The sequence below is a fragment of the Giraffa tippelskirchi genome, chromosome 12 (assembly GCF_054371585.1).
Source record: "Giraffa tippelskirchi isolate mGirTip1 chromosome 12, T2T-mGirTip1v1.2.pri, whole genome shotgun sequence".
NCBI lineage: Eukaryota > Metazoa > Chordata > Mammalia > Artiodactyla > Giraffidae > Giraffa > Giraffa tippelskirchi.
The window spans coordinates 80,269,290-80,291,760 of record NC_137286.1 but is presented as its reverse complement, the minus strand read 5'-3'; the positions used below and the strand labels follow the sequence as shown (position 1 = coordinate 80,291,760).

Below are 22,471 nucleotides of genomic sequence, written 5' to 3'. Positions count from 1 at the left end.
TTCTTCTAACGGTGCACCATGGATACACAGAAATGATTACTGGTAATCAAATGTGGCATGCTGTTTCCTGCTATATGCAATCATGGTAAATAAAAAAGTTAATTTTAACTAAAGTAAATACTGTTTTTTTTTTTTATGACCAAAAAAAAAAAAAAACCTAGTGCTAGCCTCTCAATATTCAAATAAACTAATATTAAGACCTGCTGCTTTGTTGAGGTTTGACTATTCAATTTCTGCGAAAAAGGAGAAATCTAAATAAAGGGAGGAATGATTAAAATAAAGGGAAAAAAAGACGGTAGGATGAGAATGGTTGAAGATTAAATTGACAAAATTATTTTTTAGATGCTTTACCCCACACCACTGCATCCTTTGGGTGTTAAGCAATACTATCAAAGGTGTTGCTATAACAACACTAATTAATTATAGTAGGATTTTATGCACTGTAGCTTAGAGCCAGTTCATGAGGTTTTTATTATATGTCACACAAAATGTGGCAAAAATGCTTATGCTGAAGTGTCTGGAGATAGAAGGTGATATGCAAGTCACCACTTAGTGACTGTTTTAACCTGTTCCTGGGCTAAGTTATGTGCATAATATCATTTTGGTTGTAAGCATATGGCACGACCATCAGAGTTAATGAAGCTTAGAGTGTACATGGACCATGGATGTTCTTTGAAGTCAAAGGAAAATTGTGATAAAGGACAGATTTGTGGAACCCGGATTAACACTAGTACTGAATTAGATGGCTGAAAAAAATCATATCTGTCAATGTGCTTATGACAATTATTCCCAGGGATTCTAAAATGACTATAGTAACCATCTGACAACGAGATGAAATCCAATGTAAGCAATAACGAATCTGTGATATATATGTACTAGGAAGATGTCCAAGACAGTAAATAAAACTAGAGTACACATATGTGTGTGCATTACCTTTGGATGTTGCAAAATGTCATTGTCATTGTCTTAGTTACTGAATTCATCTTTTATTTCCCTTGTCCAAAGTACCGTATTTTTCCATAGCTTCTTACAGTAATTGCTGAGGTGAAATGCCACTGTACTAAAATCCAACTTCTTTTTCTTGGGGATCTATTATTATCCCCAAGCTATTACAAATTCCAAAGAAAGCTTAAAAAAGAACTGTTTGCTTCAAAATCATTAAAAATCTTGAGCTCAATTCATTCCTAAAGGATGTCTATTTGTCCCTGAGGTGGAGAGAGTTGGTGAAGTGGGATGACAGATCATTAAGCAATTTACTAGGTGAGGAGAAATTTGAACTCTCAGCCATGATTAAAAAGACAACAGCAACAGCAAAAACAAAAATAAACCATCTTGTAGTGCAGGTTGCAGAGAAGCAGACATTTGGAAGGCAAGGTGGATGCTCCCCATTTAGCTGTGTCGAACCTGATTGTCATGTCCCTGCATCCGGCCGCCAGCTGTGAAAGGGACTGCCAGCAAATCTGATTCCCCTGCAGACATAGCAGCAGCTGTAATGCCACCTGTGTAAGGAGATGAGTCTGAGAGTCGAGAGAATTACACTGACCTCGGGCTAGTTTCATCTTTCTCTAATTTCTGCACCACTGTCAGATTTGAAAAAGAAAATCATCACCTTCTGATATTGTCTCATCAGACCCCTCAGTGCTCTGGAGAGCACTGGGCAGCAATCAGAAGCTTATGAATACCAAGCACATCAGTGAGAAGGACACGAGCTCTTTGGTACTTTTAGATAAATCTAAATTAGACGAAGGATACAGAATAGACTCAAGAAGAGAGATGCTAACAAGGAGTGAAAGTGACTAAGTCTCTAACAGTGGAATTCATCATCATTTAACCCTAGGGAATCTGTGATTATTAGTCAAGAGTTCCCAGGAAAAGTCTGTTTTAAGCCAACAAAGGAAGGACAGCAAGTAATTTGTTTTCTTGATGTGAAATAGCAGATTGCTGCAGGACTTTAAAGAATTAGAATAGAATATTTGGAAGAATAATGTATATACATATATAGGAAGGAGTCAAAATAGGCTAATATTAACCTAAAGAGAGTCAAGAAAGTAAATGAGTTTGTGATGATGAAGTAGTACATGGAAGCAATATTGTAATAAACACTTTCAAGATTAGCTAATAGAAAGATTAATAGGGAAAAGGAAATGAAAATAAAAAGTTTCATCTTAACACTACAAGGATAATTATACAGTCATTGTTACAGCCAAATTCCCACTGGTTTCAGTGGGGGCTTTGGACAGAACTAGAAGACATATGCTTCAGTAGCATACCTAGAATTGCAAAGTTTATTTAAGGCATAACTGTAGAAAAATCTAGAAGATAATAATTGATAGATTTTTAAAAAATATGCCATGCCTGTATTTTTTAGAAAGCAACTTTTTAAAAGAATTGATACAGAGATCTTATTTCACAATTGGCATGTTTAAACTGATTGCATTTGTATATATCACTGACTTTTATCAATTCATCAGGAGTCTGGGTCTCTCAGCACAATTCCTCCATCCATCTTTGCCGTGAAACTGGGAATGGATTTATTTAAATTATTGGGCTTTTAATTTGCCACATTTTGTCTCCTGTCTGAGAAGCCTGTTTATTTTCAGGCAGCTGCATATGTTGGCATGATTGATGAGAGCAGCCACAGTCAAGCAAGCAGCCCTGGGCGACCAGTTTACCCTTCCCTGCTAGGGTTTCAGCTGCCAGTTGCCCCCATTCTGTGACAGCTTCTCCTTCTCCTCACCTTGTCATCAAGCCAAGATTGTACACTGTAGGAGTACAGGTAAGCATCTGCCTCCATAATCATTGCCAACAGCTCTCCATTATCAACTGCCAGGGGTGCTTCAAAGCAATGTGGAGCTCTTTCTCTTGACACGGAGACCAAGTGTTTTTATATCTAAAAAAAAAAACAAAAAACACTCTGTCTGAGCTGACCAGGGAACCTCACATTTAAGTTTTATTTAATTGCATCATACATCACTATAATATTAAAAAGCAGGTCAGATTATCCCCAATCCTATCCCCAGCCCCTGTAGGTATTCTAAATTAATCTATGCAAAGACCTGTCACTATAGATAGAATTTCTTTCTGATTAATACATCCCCATATACTCAAAAAATTAAAGGAATTTGTCCAATGTTTTTACGCCAGCATAGTGTAAATTAAATTTACCTATAAATGTGAATTATCTTGTAACATCTGTCTTTCTGTTTGAACAGCAACAATATCTGTGGATCAAAACCAAATGGGAAAGAAAACTTGTTAGTGTTAAGTAGCATTAAAGTGAATTCTGCTGTTTTGGTTTTTAACTGCATGATGATAAACATTTGTTATTAAAGGATCTGTTATTATAATGCAATATTTATTGTGACAAAGGAAATGGCAACCCATTCCAGTATTCTTTCGTGGGAAATCCCATGGACAGAGGAGTCTGGTGGGATACAGTCCATGGGGTTGCAAAGAATTGGACACAACTGAGTGACTGAACAACAACAAAGATATTTATTGAGAGTCTGATAATCTAGAAACTTCCTGGACTATCAGTATAACCCCTCCTTCTAAAAGAAACTAAATTTCTATAGTAATACATGTTATCAAATTTACTTATGCATGTGACTATTTGTATATAAATAATATGGTACATAGTTTTGACAAAAATATGTTTATCAGAATAACAATGATTTGCTTCAAAGCAGTTAAAGAGTAAATGTTATACAGTGGTTACTAAGATCAAAGACTTTAACAGAAATAATTCCACGCAAATCCAGGGTTGGTACATACCGGCAGCAAGATGCTCTTGGATGAGTTATTTAGCTTCATGGAACATAAGTTTTCTTATATTCAGCTGATGATAAGGAAATTTACCTTTTCTGGTTGTTCTGAGAACTGAATATGAAAATATGTGTAAAGCTCTTAGTCTAATGTATGACACATAGCTATTATTAAAGAACTGACTGAAAGATATAGAACTCATTACTAATCGATTCTGAGACCTTCATCATCCACACTCCAGGAGGCTTGTATCAGTTCAAGTTGGCTAAATGCCTATACATAAAAGCTATAACATGAATATAGTGGTGGAGGACAGCAGTTTTTTCTGTTACTTTTTGTCCTGATATATAATTGCTTAACCCAATTAGTAAGTAAGAGAAACAAGTCTGATTTGTTCCCTCTATAAAGACAGTATTCAAGGTCTGTTAAAACTTCTGTTTATATGATGATTCACTTTGGTTATCTTGATACATAGTTAGGATTTTTACTTTCTTAATGTCTACTTTTCTTATGTGTAAAATGACCCAATTACTTTTACAGATTACACCTGCTCTTGCCAAGCTTCATCTTCCTTGTCTTGAGAAACTGTCAGAACACTCTCTGTTTGTAGAATTGTTCATGAGTTAGCCAATGACAATATTTTTACTGATAAATGATCATTTTGAATAAATTATTCAACACAACTAATTCTCAGTTTCTTGATAAGTAACAGTAGGCTAATGGGCATCAGTGAAATAATCCATGGAAAGCATTTGGCATAGAGTTTGGTTCATTGCTTGTTTACAATTAATATTATTATTGTTATTATTAATGTCACTATAATTGCTTTCTTATGTTAAAGTTCAACTGAAATTGGAAAATTGGCCTTCTTATGTTAGGTTAATGTGAAAAATTACATTTTAAGCCAATTTGGATTTAAAAAGTTATTGGTTGCCACATCATTAATAAAAGCTTGAAGTGAAGAACCTTTATATAATCTGGCTCATATTTCTCCTACCCTGAATCCCAATAGATAGATAGAAAGACAACTGTATTTGTGCAGGGATTCACAATCCCCACCAGGGGCTACAGTTCCCCTCATTTATCTGTATTTCTCTTGGGGAAATACCTGCTGGGATGAGAATGTGATTACAGTTAACAGCAAAGAGTAAAAGATGCTCTAATGGTAAGAAAATCACCCATTTCCATCTTTTTTTTCTTATTCTGTTCACAAATTATTGTCATGACTATGACTCCTAGTCACATTGGTTTAGAAGTAGTCCATCAACAATATAGTAAACAATAGCATACAGGTCAAAAATAATACAATCTCATTTTAACTCAAGCTCTGATGTTAGCAGAATGCTTAAGAAGTGACAGAGACCAAAGGAAGATGGATGGATACAAAACAACTAGGTTACTTCGCATCATAACTTCAAGGTGGACAGGTCTTTGAGTACTCACAGCAGGGAACTGGGCCAGCATCTAGCAGGGTAACAAATGGGTGTCACACATGAATGAGATGGCAGAAGGACAGTATTCAGACAATATTTGCTGTCAGTTTTTAACCTAGGAAGATAGGCACTGAAGCAATATAAATGTCAGAGATTCTTAGGTTAAAACAGAGGAATATGGGTAATTGTTTTTGTAATTAAAAAATGATTGAGAAAGACTGGAACATTTGATGCAATAAAGCATGAACAAGGCAGATGGACTAAAGGATGAGGTGGAAATATTTTACCTTCTATTTTCAATTGACAAGATAAAATTATTCATTTGGTAAGCCTAATTATCTATAAAACATGTATATTTCCCCCACACTGGAATATATCTTTTCCCCCATGGACTTTAAGACAGAGATTATCATGATATTTTATATAACACAGTAATATGATCATTATTATCCATTGTCATTCAGGAGAAAAATGAAATTAATGCATGAAAAACAAGCATGCTGTGCTGTGCTTAGTCACTCAGTTGTATCTGACTCTTTGTGACCCTATGAATTGCAGCCTGCCAGGCTCCTCTGTCCATTCTCTGAGCAAGAATACTGGAGTGGATTGCCACACTCTCCTCAAAAACTAGCTATTACCATAAAAAATGTAATAAATGCTGGTCAGCAGTGAGTCAATATATGAGAATTTAATTCCTAAATCATTTAGTGATTTTGGGTCAGTGACCTAATTTCCTGTGTTATTCAATTTCCATATAAGGGTAAATTGTGTTAAGTATAGCATTCCTCTTCATACCGTATTTTGGATACTAATGTTAATGATTGTTTTTATTAAATGCAAACAAATGTCATCAATCTATATTAAAACATATTTTACTATGTCAACTCACAATATAATTTTTATTTTAGGCATGTAATTGCAATTGTACCTATATTGCGTTGTTGAAAAAAGATTATATATGTATCTCAATAGGGTTTCAAGGACAGAGAATATATTAATAAATTACCTTTCATGAGCAATGGGGGTAGAGTGAAATATCAGCTATTTCTGAGCCAAATTATAAAATAACTAACTTATTTTCCTGGCACAGACTTATGTGATGTGTGTTAGTCACTCAGCTGTGTCTGACTCTTTGTGACCCAATGGACTGTAGCCTGTCAGGCTCCAGTGTCCATGGAAGTCTCCTGGCAAGAATACTGAAGTAAGTTGCGATTTCCTTCTCCAGAGGATCTTCCCGACTCAGGGATCAAACCTCTGTCTCCTGCACTGCAGGCAGATTCTTTATCACTGAGCTACCAGGGAAACCCAAATATGTGGGCTATTGTGATAGATGTTTGCAATTATTCTGCTTTTTTTTTTTAATTAGTCCTATTCTGTGACAGTTATAATTGACTGCACTCAGCTCATTTCTTATCTTATTAAATTGGAGCTTAATCCTATGAACAGATTGGACTAAGAAGAAACAGACAATATTAACCTACTACTATCTCTAAGCTTCCTTGTTCCATTTAGATAGACTGACCACTTTTGTTAGAGGAAATTAGCCTTTCTTTACTTGAAAACACTGTGATAATCTCTCCTGATGCAAACAGCTGCAAGAGGGTAATGATTCCTCTTAAGACCCCAAGAAATCCAAGGTCAGGGGCAGAGACCAAGAGGAGCTACCTTACATCCCAAGTAAGAGGCAGCGGCTGTGCTTTGCTGGAGCAGCCGTGAAGAGATACCCCATGTCCAAGCTAAAGGAAACTCAAGTAAGATGGTAGGTGCTGAGAGAGGGCATCAGAGGACAGACAGATTGAAACCACAATCATAGACAACTAGCCAATCTGATCACACGGACCACAGCTTGTCTAACTCAATGAAACTAAGCCATGCCGTGTGGGACCACCCAAAATGGATGAGTCATGGTGGAGAGGTCTGACATAATGTGGTCCACTGGAGGAAGGGAATAGCAAACCACTTCAGTGTTCTTGCCTTGAGAAGCCCATGAAAAGTATGAAAAGGCAAAAATATAAGACACTGAAAGATGAACTCTCCAGGTCGTTAGGTGCCCAATATGTTACTGGAGATCAGAGGAGAAATAACTCCAGAAAGAGTGAAGGGATGGAGCCAAAGCAAAAACAACACCCAGTTGTGGATGGGACTGGTGATAGAAGAAAGGTCCGATGCTGTAAAGAGCAATATTGCATAAGACCTGGAATGTTAGGTCCATCAATCAAGGAAAATTGAAAGTGGTCAAACAGGAGATGACAAGAGTGAACACCGACATTCTAGGAATCAGCGAACTAAGATGGACCGGAATGGGTGAATTTAACTCAGATGACCATTATATCTACTATTGTGGGCAGGGATCCCTTAGAAGAAATGGAGTAGTCATCATAGTCAACAAAAGAGTCCAATATGCAATACTTGGATGCAATCTCAAAAACCACAGAATGATCTCTGTTTCTTTTCAAGGCAAACCATTCAATATCACGGTAATCAAAGTCTGTGCACCGACCAGTAACGCTGAAGAAGCTGAAGTTGAATGGTTCTGTGAAGACCTACAAGAACTTTTAGAACTAAGACCCCCCAAAAAATATCCTTTCCATTATAGGGGGCTGGAATGCAAAAGCAGGAAGTCAAGAAACACCTGGAGTAAGAGGCAAATTTGTCCTTGGAGCACAGAATGAAGCAGGGCAAAGGCTAATAGAGTTCTGCCAAGAGAATGCACTGGTCACAGCAAACACCTTCTTCCAACAACGCAAGAAAAGACTCTACACATGGACATCACCAGATGGTCGACACCAAAATCAAATTGATTATATTCTTTGCAGACAAAGATGGAGAAGCTCTATACAGTCAGCAAAAACAAGACCAGGAGCTGACTGTGGATCAGATCATGAACTCTTTATTGCCAAATTGAAAATAGGGAAAACCACTAGACCATGCAAGTATGATCTACATCAAATCCCTTATGATTATACAGTGGAAGTAAGAAACAGATTTAAGAAACTAGATCTTGTAGACAGAGTGCCTGATGAGCTATGGACGGAGGTTCATGACATTGTAGAGGAGACAGGGATCAAGACCATCCCCAAGAAAAAGAAATGCAAAAAAAGCAAAATGGCTGTCTGAGGAGGCCTTGCAGATAACTGTGAAAAGAAGAGGAGCAAACAACAAAGGAGAAAAGAAAAGATATACCCATTTGAATGCAGAGTTACAAAGAATAGCAAGGAGAGATAAGAAAGGCATCCTCAGCGATCAATGCAAAGAAATAGAGGAAAAGAATAGAATGGGAAAGACTAGAGATCTCTTCAAGAAAATTAGAGATACCAAGGGAACATTTCATGCAAAGATGGAATCAATAAAGGACAGGAATGGTATGGACCTCACAGAAGCAGAAGATATTAAGAAGAGGTGGCAAGAATACACAGAAGAACTATACAAAAAAGATCTTCATGACCCAGATAATCACGATGGTGTGATCACTCACCTAGAGCCAGACATCCTGGAATGTGAAGTCAAGTGTGCCTTAGTAAGTGTCACTACAGACAAAGCTAGTGGAGGTGATGGAATTCCAGTTGAGCTATTTCAAATCCTGAAAGATGATGCTGTGAAAGTGCTGCACTCAATATGCCTGAAAATTTGGAAAACTCAGCAGTGGCCACAGAACTTGAAAAAGTCAGTTTTCATTTCAATCCCAAAGAAAGGCAATGCCAAAGAATGCTTAAACTACCGCACAATTGCACTTATCTCACACGCTAGTAAAGTAATGCTCAAAATTATCCAAGCCAAGCTTCAGTAAAATGTGAACCGTGAACTCCCATATGTTCAAGCTGGTTTTAGGAAAGGTAGAGGAACCAGAAATCAAATTACTGACATCTGCTGGATCATCAAAAAGGCATGAGAGTTTCAGAAACACGTCTATTTCTGCTTTATTGACTATGCCAAAGCCTTTGACTGTGTGGATCACAATAAACTGTGGAAAATTCTGAAAGAGATGAGAATACCAGACCACTTGATCTGTCTCTTGAGAAACCTGTATGCAGGTCAGAAAGCAACAGTTAGAACTGAACATGGAACAACAGACTGGTTCCAAATAAGAAAAAGAGTACATCAAGGCTGTATACTGTCACCCCGCTTATTTAACTTATATACAGAGTACATCATGAGAAACGCTGGGCTGAATGAAGCACAGGCTGGAATCAAGATTGCCAGGAGAAATATCAATAACCTCAGATATGCAGATGCCACCACCCCTATGGCAGAAAGTGAAGAAGAACTAAAGAGCCTATTGATGAAAGTGAAAGAAGAGAGTGAAAAAGTTGGCTTAGAGCTCAACATTCAGAAAACTAAGATCATGGCATCTGGTCCCATCACTTCATGGCAAATAGATAGGGAAACAGTGGAAACAGTGGCTGACTATTTTTGGGGGCTCCAAAATCACTGCAGATGGTGAGTGCAGCCATGAAATTAAAAGATGCTTACTCCTTGGAAGGAAATTTATGACCAAACTAGACAGCATATTAAAATCAGAGACATTACTTTGCCAACAAATGTCCGTCTAGTCAAGGCTATGGTGTTTCCGTAGTCATGTATGGATGTGAGAGCTAGACTATACAGAAAGCTGAGCACCAAAGAACTGATGATTTTGAATTGTGGTGTTGGAGAAGATTCTTGAGAGTCTCTTGGACTGCAAGGAGATCCAACCAGTACATTTTAAAGGAAGTCAGTCTGTTCTTTGGAAGGAGTGATGTTGAAGCTGAAACTCCAATATTTCGGCCACCTGATGCAAAGAGCTGACTCATTTGAAAAGACCCTGGTGTTGGTAAAGATTGAAGGCAGCAGAAAAAGGGGACAACAGAGGATGAGATGATTAGATGGCATCACCGACTCGATAGACATGAATTTGGGTAAACTTCGAGGGGTGGTGATGGACAGGGAAGTCTGGAGTGCTGCAATTCATTGGGTCGCAAAGAGTCGGACATGACGAGTGACTGAACTGAACTGAACTGCTTCTTCACCCGTAAACAGTCAGATATCAACATAAATGTAAGGAAATTGCTCCAGGGAGAATTCTCTAAGCCTCTTCAGAGTGATAACATTATCTCTAACTTCCATAGCCTTCACGATTCAAAAATGTTCCTCACTTAGAAAGGAGTGCCATGTAGAAACTTGAAAATATTCATGGAGAATACCATCCAACAATTTATTATGAAGACCCTCAAGGACACAATGGTAACTGATTACAATTTTGGCTAATTGGGATCTCAGTGTACCTAATTAATCATCACCTCCTAAGCTAGGTGTACTATTGCAGTTGTATACTTGCTGTACTATCTTTCTTGGCTGAAATACTTTTGCCACTGTCATCTGTGGACACATGGAATGCCTTATCATGGTATTCTACACAACTTTGCTTCTAGCCAAGGGAATTATTTCACAGAAGTATAGCAATGACTTAAGGCCATGGAATTAACCTGTTTTACCATAAATGCCATATCCAGATTTATTTGCCCTAATAGATAGTTGGGATGGCTTAATGAAGACTCAGTTATAATGCAGTTTAGGAGATAACAGTGCTTCCCAGGTGGTGCTATCAGTAAAGAACCTGCCTGACAATGCAGGAGACATAAGAGACACAGGTTCGATCCCTGGGTTGGGAAGATCCCCTGGAGAAGGAAATGGAAATCCACTCCAGTATTCTTGACTGGAGAATCCCATGGACAGGGGAGCCTGGAGGGCTACAGTCCATGGGGTCACAAAGAGTTGGACATGACTGAGAGACTAACACACACACACACACACACACACACACACACACACACACACAGAAGATAACACACTGAAAGGATGATTTTCTGTCTTACAGTTTGTAATACATACTTTTAAGCAGAGATTATTATAAATATATAGTGTTTCCATCCATAACTAGTATATGTTGGCTCTGGAATCAAGAGATGGAAGTGGGAGTGGCTTTTTTCATTATTATACCTAATAATCCATTCACAGAATTTTTGATCCTTATTTGGCAGCTTTTTTGCTCTGTTGGTTTGAAAACCTTGGTTTCCAAGGAAGAAATTTAGTTTCAAAGAAAGGTTTAGTTTCCAAGCTTCCAAGGAAGTTTCCACAAACTGACAATGTTTCACTGAATTTGAAGATAAGACTATCACTGGTCTTTGTGGTTTTGTTACATCAGTCACTAAATAAAGAGACAGGAAAGAGTTATTTTACTCAGTGGGATGAGTGATTTCCTTTACTGATAAGAAATTCAGCTATTGCAGAGAGAAATGGGCAACTAAGACAATGTAAGCTACCTAGGAAATTTTCTAGGATATTTGTTAATAGTCCCATGCCTAATCATAAAGAGTAACCATAAAATGCAGGATATTTCAGGACTCAGCTCTTCAGAAGGAAAATTTGGAGCTATTTGACCAGGCAAAGCATACCAGCTTAGATTATTGCTGAGAACAAGTTAAATAGGAAAAAGCAGTAAAAGGAAGACAGTTATGATATCAGCTATGACTTTATGCTCAATTACAAAAAAATAATAACTGTATAATTGCCTGTGTGTATATGTATGACTCAAATCATCAGCTCCTCATAGCAAAATTCAGGCCTCAACTAAAGAAAGCAGGGAAAAACACTAGGCCAGTCAGGTACAACCTAAATCAAATCCTCTATGAATATACAGCAGAAGTGACAGATTCAAGGGACTGAATCTAGTAAACAGAGTGACTGAATAACTATGGACAGAGATATTGTACAGGACACAATGAACAAAGTCATCCCAAAGAAAAAGAAATGCAAGAAGGGAAAGTGGCTTTCTGAGTAGATTTTATAAATAACTGAGAAGAGAAGAGAAGAGAAGTGAAAAGCAAGGAGAGAGGGATGGGTATACCCAATGAATGCAAAGTTCCAGAGAATAGCAAAGGGAGACAAGAAGGCCTTCTTCAATGAACAACGCAAAGAAATAGAGGGAAACAATAGAAAGGGAAAGACTAGAGGTCTCTTTAAGAAAATTGGAAATATCAAGGGAGCATTTGACCCAAAGATGGGCACAATAAAAGACAGTTATGGTAAAGACCTAATAGAAGCAGAGGAGATTTAGAGGAGATGGCAAAAATACACAGAATTGTACACTGTAAATATATATATATGTATATATATATATATATATACATATATATATATATATATATATAACCTGGATAACCACGATGGTGTGGCAATTCACCTAGAGCCAGACATTCTGGAGTGTGAAATCATATGGGCCTTAGGAAGAACAGCTGTCAATAAAGCTAGTGGAGGTGATGGAATTCTAGCAGAGCTATTTAAAATCCTAAAAGATGATGCTATTAAACCCTTTCACTCAATATGTGAGCAAATTTGGAAAACCCAGCAGTGCCCACAGGACTGGAAAAGGTCTATCTTTATCCCAGTCCCCAAGAAGGGAAGTACTAAAGGATGTTCAAAGTACTAGACAATTGCACTCATCTCCCACACTAGTAAGGTTGTGCTCAAAAACCTTCAAGCCAGACTTCAGCCTTACGTGAACTGAGAAATTCCAGATGTTCAAGCTGGGTTTAGAAAAAACAGAGGAACCAAGACAAAATTGCCAACACATGCTGGATCATAGAGAGAGCAAGGAAATTCCAGAAAAACATCTGCCTCTCTTTCATTGACTACACTATAGCCTTTGACTGTGTGAATCATAATGAACTGTGGAAAACTCTTAAAGAGATGGGAATACCAGACCATCTTACCTGGCTATTGGGAAACCTGTTAGAACCTTATATGGAACAACTAACTGGTTCAAAATTGAAAAAGAAGTACAACAAAGCTGTTTATTGTCACCCTGTTAATTTATATGCAGAGAAAATCATCTGAAGTGTCAAGGCAGATGAGTTTCAAGCTGGAATCAAGATTGCCAGGAGAAATATCAACAACCTCAGATACGCAGACAAAATGACTTTAGTGGCAGAAAGCAAAGAGAACGAAAGAACTTCTTGATGAATGTGAAAGATTAGATTGAAAAAGCCAGATTAAAATTTAAACAAAACAAAACAAAACAACAACTAAGATCATGGCATCTGTTCCTATCACTTCACGGCAAATAGAAAGGGAAAAGGTGGAAATTGTGACAGAATTCCTCTTCTTGGGCTCTGAAATTATTGTGGATTGTGGCTTCAGCCAGGAAATTAGATGATGACTACTTCTTGGAAGGAAAGCTATAGCAAGTCTAGATAGCTTATTAACAAGCAAAGACATCAATTTGCCAAGCAAGTCCATATAGTCAAGGCTATGGTCTTTTCAGTAGTCATGTATGGATGTGAGAGTTGGACCATAAAGAAGGCTGAGTGCCAAAGAATTGATGTATTTGAGCTGTGGTGCTAGAGAAGATGCTTGAGAGTCCCTTGGACAGCAAGATCAAACCAGTCAGTCTAAAGGAAATCAACTCTGAATACTCATTGGATAGACTGATGCTAAAGCTGAAGCTCCAATGCTTTGGCCACCTGGTGTGAAGGTCCAACTCATTGGAAAAGACCCTGATGATGAGAAAGATTGAAGCCAGAAAGAGAAAAGGTGGACAGAGGACGAGATGGTTGGATGGCATCATCAATTCAATGGACATGAACTTGGGCAAACTCCGGGAGATGGTGAAGGACAGCAAGATCTGATGTACTACAGTCCGTGGGGTCACAAAGAGTGGAATGTGACTTGGAACTGAACAACAACAACAATGTACGTAAATATATTTTTTATATATTATTTACGTTCTTCATTTATCTCCTTCTTTTATTATTTTACATATACACAATTGGATATTAAAATTACTCTTTAAAGAAGAGAATATTCAGTCTTCTCATTTTGGGGAAGAGTTAAGAACTCCATTTGTATAAATGATAGCAAATGATATGTTTTGCATAGGGGGAACAAGAGTGATTTTATTCTGTTGACATTCAAATATGAATATAAGTGTACATAAAGAAGCTAAATAGCAAACATGGTGGACTACACCAGTTATCAAATTATTACTTCTGTGTTCCACATTCACTTTTCTTTGACCTGTTACTTGATAATTAAATTGTACCCTGTGTATACTCAGGCCATTCAAGATGGCTGTACTCTTGCTCCCTCTTCACTCCCTGTGAAGTAATAAAGTCTGTCACTGTTTCCATTGTTTCCCCATCTATTTGCCATGAAGTGATGGGACCAGATGCCATGATCTTGGTTTTCTGAATGTTGAGTTTTAAGCCAACTTTTTCAGTCTCTTCTTTCACTTTCATCAAGCAGCTCTTTAGTTCTTCACTTTCTGCCTTAAGGGTGGTGTTATCTGCATATGTGAGGTTATTAATATTTCTCCCAGCAGTCTTGATTCCAGCTGTGCTTCATCCAGCCCAGCATTTCTCATGATGTACTCTGCATATAAGTTAAATAAGCAGGATGACAATATAGAGTCTTGACGTACTTCTTTCCCTATTTGGAACCAGTCTGTTGTTCCATGTCCAGTTCTAGCTGTTGCTTCCTGACCTGCATACAGATTTCTGAAAAGGCAGGTCAGGTGGTCTGGTATTCCCATTTCTTGAAGAATTTTCCACAGCTTATTGTGATCCACACAGTCAAAGGCTTTGCCATAGTGAATAAAGCAGAAATAGATGTTTTTCTGGAACTCTCTTGCTTTTTCGATGATCCAACAGATGTTGGCAATTTGATCTCTGGTTCCTCTGCCTTTTCTAAAACTAGCTTAAACATCTGGAAGTTCACGGTTCACATATTGCTGAAGCCTGGCTTGGAGAATTTTGAGCATTACTTTACTAGTGTGTGAGATGAGTGCAATTGTGTGTTAGTTGGAGCATTCTTTGGCATTGCCTTTCTTTGGGATTGGAATGAAAACTGACCTCTTCCAGTCCTGTGGCCACTGCTGAGTTTTGCAAATTTGCTGGCATATTGAGTGTGGCATTTTCACAGCATCATCTTTTTGGATTTGAAATAACTCAGCTGGACTTCCATCACCTCCATTAGCTTTGCTCGTAGTGATGCTTCCTAAGGCCCACTTGGCTTTGTATCCCGGGATGTCTGGCTCTCGATGAGTGATCACACCGTTCCTGGTCCTGGTGTGTTTCTTTTCCCTGCTACATCACGGCCACCAACAAAAGTCTGACATCCTGTAGTGAGTCTCCCAAGCACTCCAGTAATTGTTCCTTTTGACCAGCTCTTACATCTCTGTCCTGGAGTTCTGTACTTTACAGAGGTTTAATCACACCCTCTAAAATGTGGTCTGCATCCATATTTTGGATTCTTAGTGCTAGAGGAAGTAGAAACTTTGTATTCCTTAGGGTTTTTTTTGTTTGTTTGTTTGTTTGTTTTACTTTACTAGGCTTTCTTTTTGTGGGTGACAACAATTTGTGTTGGTTGTTTAGTCACTAAGTTATGTCTGACTCTTTGCGACCCCATGTACTATAACTCAGCAGGCTCATCTATCCCTGGGGTTTTCCAGTCAGGAATACTTGAGTGGGGTGCCATTTCTTTTTCTAGGGGATCCTTCTGATCCAGGGATCAAACCCACATCTCTTGCATTGACAGGTGGATTCTTAACTGCAAAGCCACCAGGGAAGCTCCTGACAACGTTTTATTAGGAAATAATTCTTTAAATTCAGTTTTTTAAATTGCTAATGCAATTATTGTCTCCTTACTTGTTGCTAATTGACACTTATTCTTAAAGGAACAGATTATATAAAAAATCTTAAATTAGCAATTAAACATATTATCAATTCTATTATATAAGCTGTTTCACCAATAGTCAAGACCCCACTTTATTTCCCAGTTTCTCTATGACTAATTTTCAATCAAAGTAATCTGATTATGAACGTTATGTCAGTTAATTCTCTTAGATTAATTTACTTCAAGTTTAATCACCATATACATATAGATATACATGTGAAAATTTTGTTCTTTTTTGGAACATAATGAATTTTCATTAATTGTTTTTGACTTATTATAGTATCTGAATCATTTATTTCAATCAATATAGTTTTGAGAAAAATGGTGTTATTGATTTTTCCCTATATTCATTGGGAATTACTCTAATGTTTTGCTTATACATATAAAATTTCTATTGTTTTTCTTTTTTGTATAAATGTATGAAAACTGTTTTGTTGTTGTCATTAAATCAACAACCACAAAATTTCCAATAAAACCGAGGAACCATCTTAATTCTCTTTTTTTCCCATATGCGTATATAGCTAAATTTTTAAAACCACTATTGCTTAAAATAAATTCCACATGGATTAATCATTTTAAAATAGAACCATAAAAATATCAAAGCAAAATCAGTGTTCTTATAAGTCAAACATAATTGTATTCCAGAAATCATAAAATAAATATTGACACATTTAACAGCTTTTAAAAGGGGATATAAACTGATCATAGACAGGATCCTTGAAGGAATAAATAAACAGAAAAAAAAAAAAAGACTTTTAACTCACAAGACAACCCCCTGACTAATATTCTATTCTAATATAAAAAATACCTTACAAATCACTAAGAAAAATACAAAAAAAAGCTTAAAATATGAAAACATCAGTCCTAAAAATACACACAGATTGATTATAAATGTTAATATATGAAAAATTGCTTAGATTCACTAATAATTAGATAAATGTAAGTTTAAAATAAGATAACACTTTATACTTTGGAGAAAAAACTAACTTTTTGTATTACATAGTTGAGGTTTGTAAAAAATGAGATTAATCTTATTTAACTAGATGATATAAATTAGAGGACAGCTTTCCAACTATTATTAATTATAAATGTAAATACTCTTGCAGCAACAAATATTCACTGAGGAATTTAACCTATCATTTTGCTTCTAAATAGGAAGATATATGAATAAAAATCTTGAAATATTATTGATAAAAGAGATAGGAAATTTCATCTCAAACACACAGTCTATAATCATTCGTCTCATTATGCTATTTCCCATATTCAATTTTTTTCATATGCTTCTTCTATCAAACACATTATCTGGGATTTATTCTATAACAGTGTTATGTATTATCTATTTTTTCCAGTATGGTAGCCACTGGCCAAATATGACTATTGAACACTCTACATGTGGCTACTGATACTGAGGAACTTAATGTTTAAATTGATTTAATATTAACTAATATACCGTGAACTTCCAGATGTTCAAGCTGGTTTTAGAAAAGGCAGAGGAACCAGAGATCAAATTGCCAATATCCGCTGGATCATCAAAAAAGAAAGAGAGTTCCAGAAAAACATCTATTTCTGCTTTATTAACTATGCCAAAGCCTTTGACTGTATGGATCACAATAAACTGTGGAAAATTCTGAAAGAGATGGGAATACCAGACCACCTGACTTGCCTTTTCAGAAATCTGTATGCAGGTCAGGAAGCAACAGCTAGAACTGGACATGGAACAACAGACTGGTTCCAAATAGGAAAAGGAGTATGTCAAGGCTGTATATTGTCACCCTGCTTATTTAACTTATATGCAGAGTACATCATGAGAAATGCTGGGCTGGAAGAAACACAAGCTGGAATCAAGATTGCAGGGAGAAATATCAATAACCTCAGATATGCGGATGACACCACCCTTATGGCAGAAAGTGAAGAAGAACTAAATAGCCTCTTGATGAAGGTGAAAGAGGAGAGTGAAAAAGTTGGCTTAAAGCTCAACGTTCAGAAAACTAAGATCATGGCATCCGGTCCCACCACTTCATGGGAAATAGATGGGGAAACAGTGGAAACAGTGTCAGACTTTATTTTTTTGGGCTCCAGAATCACTGCTGATGGTGACTGCAGCCATGAAATTAAAAGACGCTTACTCCTTGGAAGGAAGGTTATGGCCAACCTAGATAGCATATTTAAAAACAGAGACATTACTTTGCCAACAAAAGTCCGTCTAGTCAAGGCTATGGTTTTTCCAGTGGTCATGCATGGATGTGAGAGTTGGACGATGAAGAAAGCTTAGAGCTGAAGAATTGATGCTTTTGAACTGTGGTGTTGGAGAAGACTCTTGAGAGTCCCTTGGACTGCAAGGAGATCCAATCAATCCATCCTAAAAGAGATCAATCCTGGGTGTTCATTGGAAGGTCTGATGTTGAAGCTGAAACTCCAGTACTTTGGGCACCTCATGCGAAGGGTTGACTCATTGGGAAAGACCCTGATGCTGGGTCGGATTGGGGGCGGGAGGAGAAGGGGACGACAGAGGATGAGATGGTTGGATGGCATCACCGACTCGATGAACATGGGTTTGGGTAGACTCCGGGAGTTGGTGATGGACAGGGAGGCCTGGCGTGCTGCAATTCATGGGGTCGCAAAGAATCCGACATGACTGAGTGACTGAACTGAACTGAATATATATTTAAATGTGAAAAGCCACATGTAGCTGAGCATATCTTATTGGGATGTGCAGTTTGAGACAAGTTTTTGTTTCCTTTCCTAGACATATATATTAGCCACCAATATATGTTAAAATCATCTCTCAAATATGTCCCAGCTGAGCTTTTTCCTTCTTATACTGATGGTTTGCTCCTTTAATTCACTTTTTTAACCTGTTTTGCTGCACCATCTTCCCACGGGAACCCATGTCATTGCATCGGGCCCAAAGGACATGTAAGATGTTGATAAAATGTAGATCTTAGTTTATTACTTCTATGTTTCAAGCATTCATCTCTTTTAAGCTATCAATATTTTGGCCCAAGATTCTCTCTCTAGCCTCATGCTCCTGAAACATTATCAAAATCTCAGATTATTTCCAGACATATCACTCCACTAAAACTGTCTTCTTAAGAATCACCTTTATTTCTTTGTCTCCATGACTTTGCACATTCTAATGCTTTGTTTTTTTTTCCCCCTCTGGGATGCTTTCTTCTGTACAATTTTACTTATGTTTCTCCAATTTTTTTTTTTTTTAAGACTAAGCTCATTCTTACCTGTAGTTGTCCCTGGTTCTCCAAAAAACCTATGTTAGTGATCTCTCTTTGCATTATGTCCAGTCATTACCCCAGTGATATATAGTAAATCGACAAATAAGTATAGTCATAACTGAAAACTCAGTAGTGCATATAAGAACTCACAATACAGGACACATTTCTTCAGTGTTGAGAACTACCTGGGAGAAAACTTCTGAAAACTGACAAGAATTGCTGAAAATTAAGAAAAGTTTCAAATTTTATTGCTTGAGTTGTTTATTTTAGTGCTTTATTTTCACTGCCTGTTTACAATTCTTTGACAAAAACAATGTTGGAAGACAGATTTTAACTAGAGGTGATTGCAACTGCCTAGGAATAATGAGGGGCTTCCCTGGTGGCTCAGATGGTAAAGAGTCTGCCTGCAATGTGGAAGACCTGGGTTCAACTCCTGGGTTGGAAAGATTCCCTGAAGAAGGGAATGGGAACCCACTCCAGTATTCCTGCCTGGAGAATCCCATGGACAGAGGACCAGCACAGTCCACAGGGTCACAAGGAGTTGGACATGACTGAGCGACTAACCCTTAAAGGACGTAAGGAATGGACTATCATTCTTCCCCTTACCTGCCTTTGAGTAATACCTTTGTACTTTTTCTCCTCACATGAATAGTAAACTGACATTGATGAGTCCAGGAAAATTATCTTCTCTTACGTCTCATCTTGAGGACAGATGGTAAGTTCCACACACTATGAACATACCCCAAAGACAAACCCAATACTACCTACATGTCTTTGTGAAACTCCATCTTTTAATCATTCTGACTAAATATTTTTTCTTTGCCTTTTAATTCTGTGTTAATTAAGAAAACTAGCCCTGTGTGAATCCCCACAGAATATAAGGCATGTCTGGTATGTTATCCTACACTCTTTTTTTCAGTCAAGTAGAAGTTCAGACTTTGTCCTGTTTTGGGTTGCTAATTTTTCTGTCACCCCAACCTCACCACTATTTTTCTTGCCATAGTAGGATTCACTGGTTTGATCTCCTTGCAGTCCAAGGGACTCTCAAGATTCTTCTCCAGCACCACAGTTTGAAAACATCAATTCTTTGTCACTCAGTCTTTATATGGTCTTTTTATGGTCTTTTTACTCAGTCCCACACCCATACATGACTACTGGAAAAACCATAGCTTTGAATAGATGGACCTTTGTTGGCAAAGTAATGTCTCTGCTTTTAAATATGCTGTCTAGGTTGGTCATAATTTTTCTTTCAAGGAGCAAGCATCTTTTAATTCCATGGCCGCAGGCACCATCTGCAGTGATTTTGGAGCTCAAGAAAATAAAGTCTGTCACTGTTTCCATTGTCTCACCATCTATTTGCATGAAGTGATGGGACCAGATGCCAATAATATTTAATATAATTAAAACAATAATAATACTGATAAACTACATTTATTACATATTTACTATGTTCAAAACACTATTCTAAGCACTTCTTTTAACCCATATGATTTGAGGTTCAAAGTGGTTACTGATAACTTACTCAAAAGAGTTTTGAGAGTCTTGTTGAGTAAGGGTTGATGATTGTTCTATCACAGATAATAATTTTAGTATTACAAAACTTTATTTATAATTTGTATCTATATATTATTTATATATATCTATTGTATGTAATATAAATTATATGAAGATTATATTTATCATACATGCTCTTAATATATATATTGTAATATGTACAAAGATTATGAGTGAAATCGAATTCTGAGTGGACTCACCCTAGGGTAACCCTCAATGTGTCAAATTCTTGTATAAGCTCATCCCCTTGAGTGTGGATGGAAATTTTGACTTGCTTCTAACAAGCAGAGTATAACAAAGGGAATGGGATGTCACTCCCATGATTAGATTACAATGCACCTGTAAAACTCCATCTTGCCAGATTGTCTAAGGGTTATTCTCCTGCTGACCTCAGGGAACTAAACAGAGATGCTGTGAAAATGCTGACGGAAATTCCCTCCTGGCAGGGATGTGCAGGCAGTTTCTTGGACATGGGGATGACTGACAGCCACCACCAGTGAAACCTGGGTCCTTGGTTCCATAATCATAAGGAGGTAAATTCTGCTAACCATGAGAATGGGCTTGGAAGAAAATACTTCCAGAATCCATCTTCCACATGAGAAAGTAACTGATACCATTTTGCCTCTTTGTGAGTTTCTGAACAGAATACTTGAACAGGCTGTGCTTGGACTCCTAACCTATGGAAACTGCTAGATAATAAATAGGTGTTTTAAGCCACTACATTTCTAGCAACTTGCTGCACAAAATACTAGTATGAATACCATCTCAAGAGTAAATAAATAAATAAATGTTGACATTTTCACAGTGTCTTCAGTAAGCTGAATCATTTTCTTTTATAAATTCTCAAATGTATGTTATCACAATTTTTAAGTTGACTGATAATTTTGAAGTATTTAGGTTGTCGATGAACTTTGCTTAAATAAACAGAACAGTTTCTATCACTTCTTTCCAGTATTAAATAATTGTATATTGAAAAATCTCCCCTACCCAGATTTCAATTTACAGTCCCTTTATAAGTGTTTAACTGAAGCACAAGAAAATTCTCAACTTTATATGCTCCTAAACATTCCATTTAACAGAACATGGGGTGATGTTTATCGTTTTTTAATTAAAGAGTGCTAGAGAGATGACATAATGGAAGATGATCAGATGATCCAGAAAGTGACTTTCATGAGACTTTAGTGTAATGTTGATAACTTGCTATTTTTCCTTTACGTAGTAGAAATTTATTATTAATGTTAAAATTCTGATTTTTGATGTATTCTGAATAACATAACCTACATACTTGATATAAAATAGAAATGATCTCCCCTCCCTAATAATGCATAATCTCCATTAGAAGCAACTTAGTCACTTCATGAAATTAAATATCAATTAATACAGCATTTCTGTATTGTATAAAATGATCAATTTTAAAAAAATTTATAAATGTGTTATGTACCTATTCATGTTTTTAATCAATTCTACTCAGTGAGAATCTCATCTTTGCTGAGCTTTCTGTACATGCCTATTTTACATATTTTCCTTGTTATCTCAGTATCTTGAGTCATAAAAGTGTGCATAATGGGAATAATTACTCTTAAGCTTACATGCCCTTCATTTCACAGTGTATTTAAAAGACTCAGTCTAAAGAATGACTTCTTTTTTTTTTTTCCGTGAAATAACTACCAATTCAGCAAGGTGTTTCTTGGTGGCAACACTGTCCATTAGCGTAACCCCCCAGGACTTGCACTGCTATGCTGAAAAACTCTGCGTTGGAAGAACATCCCAGGCAATAAAAAT

The 22,471-nt window shown here is 37.0% G+C and overlaps 1 long non-coding RNA gene across 1 annotated transcript in view; it reads left to right on the top strand.

Annotated features, from left to right (window-relative positions):
• Positions 1-22,471, top strand: part of LOC145528925 (uncharacterized) — a 58,816-nt gene that overhangs the window by 18,179 nt on the left and 18,166 nt on the right. The window contains exon 2 of the long non-coding RNA XR_014070795.1: positions 2,601-2,776. This is a non-coding gene — a long non-coding RNA (uncharacterized LOC145528925). The remainder of the gene's footprint in view (positions 1-2,600; positions 2,777-22,471) is intronic.